Source organism: Condylura cristata, unplaced genomic scaffold, assembly GCF_000260355.1.
Source record: "Condylura cristata isolate star-nosed mole 26May11 unplaced genomic scaffold, ConCri1.0 scaffold00016, whole genome shotgun sequence".
NCBI lineage: Eukaryota > Metazoa > Chordata > Mammalia > Eulipotyphla > Talpidae > Condylura > Condylura cristata.
The window spans coordinates 38,846,715-38,850,016 of NW_004567117.1; positions in this window are offsets into that span (position 1 = coordinate 38,846,715).

Genomic DNA, 3,302 nt, shown 5'->3' on the forward strand with positions numbered 1-3,302 from the left:
ACTAGAGACAGAGTGGGGAGCAGAACAGGCAGATCTACGAAGTACACTGCTGAGGGGAGCAGCGGGCGGGTCAGGAGAGTTCTGCCGCGCCATGTGGTCACCTCCCTGGCCAGGGATGGAGCTCATGCTAAGGCGGCTGTGACTAGCTTCATAGTGCTGCGCTTAACCCGTTATGCCAGCAGGGAGGGCCCCTGAATGTAACTGTATTTCTACCACACAACCTTAACATCTTTACTCATCAAGTCTCATGTTTGCTCATTATTGACAAATTGAGGCATTTTATAGAAATGAATGGGAACCAGGGATTTCTGTGTAATCTTCATTTCAAACTTTAGTTCTTTCTCTTTTGCAGAGTACTCTACCTACTAGTAGAGCTTGGCTCTCAGTTCCCTCCTCTTATTCAGCACACGTGTGGTGGCAGGGGGCAAAGACAGCACTCTTGAAGCCTCACATGGACTAAAGTCTGTGCTGATGCTGGCTGCTGCCACCCTGGACCCATGTGGTCTCAGCAGGAAAGACGCTTGAATCTCAGGCCTGCAGTGCCTGGGCGCAGAGGCATCCAATATGCTTTTGAACAGCCCTCTGACGGTGTATTGCTTGGTTGGCAGAGCAGACAAATCCTTAGATGTGGAGATGTGGATTTCCTCCACGCCTTTCGTTGGTCAACCTCCTGTTGGTGAGTCCACAGCCTTTTACAGCTAATGTCTTTGCCTACTGTATCTTTTGATCAGTAGTTTGAGTCATATTCTTGATCATGTACAGCTATGCAACATAACTTTTATGATAAAGTCAATTTATTGCTCTGTGATTTTAAAACTTAACCAAGTGTTAATTGACAGAGGAAAAATCGGGATAGAGATTAGAAATGATGGATTGTGTAGTCATTAATATAGAAGCATCCCTATATATTTTACATATAAGTGACACTATCTAATATTTGTCTTTCTCCTCTGATTTATTTCACTGAGCGTATTCTCTCCAGGTCCATCCATGTAGTCACAGAAGGCAAGACTTTATATTTTTCATGAATGAATAGTACTCTATTGTTATTAGATATCACATCTTCCATCCCCACCCAGGTCTTTGTGCACTGATGTTGCTGCCATAAGTAGGCTAGTGTAAGTAGTGCTGTGATGAACACAGGAATGCTTACATTCCTGCAAGTTAGATTTTTTTTTTTTGCATTCTATGAATAGATACCTAAGCATGGAATTGCTAAAACATTTGGTAGATCTGTTTTTTATTTTCTGAGAAATATCCATGCTGATTTCTATAGGGAATGGGCCGGTCTTGATTCCCACCAACAGTGAATGAAGGGTCCCTTGCCAACATTTGTTGTTTCTGGTCTTTTTGATGTGGGTCATTCTTACAAGTGTGAGGTGGAATCTCATTGAGGTTTTGATTTGTATCTCCCTGATGTCAAGTGACGATGAACACTTTTTCATGTGCATGTCACTTATTTGTGAACTATCAAGAGTCAAAACAAATGGTCCGAAACAAACCATCAACATATTCTAGAACACACCTGACTGTGTCGTGGAGTCTACAAGAAGGCGAAGGAGCAAAATGAACTATGATGGAGGACCTTGGTGGTGAGAGTACTATGGTGGTGATACTTAACGTGAGAAATCCTATATACCTCTAGATCATATATAATATAAACCAGTGTTACCTCAATAATATAAACCCTATTCGTGTTAAATTTGGAAGACCTTTTTAAAAATTATTACCAAGTAATTCTTAAAGAAATATTCCTTTAAATGGAGAGAATATGCTTTTATTTTACGTTGGCCAGTATATGAGGCTGTCCTGGAGTAAGAAAAATGACATCGAGCAAGTTCTCTAAGGTGTATTTTCCAGATACTGGTTTTAAGTCAATAAAATTACAGCATAATAACATTTATCCAAAGAATCTCATATATCTTCATTGCTCATAGGAGTTCATATTCCCAGTGTGTCATGAGGATGGCAAAAATGATTTAGCTGGAAAAGCAGTCTGGGAACTTAGCACAAATTGAAAGTAATTCTATTTTCGAACCACAAGCAAGATAGCGATGGATGTTACCTGGTTAACTAGCTTGCAGAAGCATTGGTTTCATGAGAGAAATGAAAATGCATCGCCAAAAAGCTCAACCCTTTGATCTTGTTTTGTGGAGAGAGACTAAAATTAATGATTACTGTAGCCCCAGTAAGTGCTATAAATATAAATGATTCTGTCAATTAAAGTGTTCATTCATAAACATGCACTGGGATCACTCACCACTTAATAAATGTCATAGTTAAAAGCCATAGTTTAGGGCCCTCTCTGGTGGCGCAGTGGGTTAAAGTGGGTTAAAGTGCTGTGCTGCAAGCGAGCTACAGCCTCTTCAGTGTGAGTTTGATCCCCCACCCTGGAGGTGACCCACACAGGCTGGCAGACCTCTCCTGACCCGCCCGCTGTCCCCTCAGCAGTGAACTTCGTCTGTCTGCCTGTTCTGCTCCCACTCTGTCTCTGGTGAATCCTCTCACCATTCCTGTGCCTCTGGCCTATACCCCAGTTCTGTATGAATAAAAATAAACTTAAAAAAAATTTTTTAGAAACCACCATATTTATTTTTATCATTACCTTCTAGGAAAGAATATATTGTAATTAGGGTAATAGGAGTGAATTGCTGCCCAAAATATGACAAAACTGAAGGATTTTCTAGATCCTCACATTTGTCTGATATTTTGTGTGTTTTTTAGTATCTAGACTGGTTCTTTCCATGGCTAGATATATCTCTACATTTGTCTATGGTGGGGAGAGGAAGTGGTTAATCTCAAGTATATATTGAAATATACATTGAATTCCTTCAATGTAGGTAGTAAATCTGAATGCTTATGTCTCAAAGACTGAGGTTTCAAATATTTTTAAACCTCAATAGTCCTTTCATATTGCGATCTCCATCACTATACTTATTAACTGATGAATTAGTGAAAGAAGATAAGCCACACTTTCAACTCTATAAGTGTGTAGGGCTTTATTTATAAAGTTTTATCTTTTTAATAAATTGAATGCAGTATTTTATCTTTTGCTTGGGAAATTGAAATACTAGTAAATTACTAGTATTTGAAAATTGAAAAATAGTAAGTTACTATAGTTAGGGATACCAAATGAAATACCATCTATGGGAGAAATTAAAAGTAGTAAGAGAATAATCTTTTTGACAAAAAGTCAGTGGAAATTCTCAACATATATCAAGCCTTTTAATATCAACTTTATGAAAATATTTAAAATGTAAAGAAATAGAATTCAGACATGCAGTTTCAAGTTTAAAAAATCT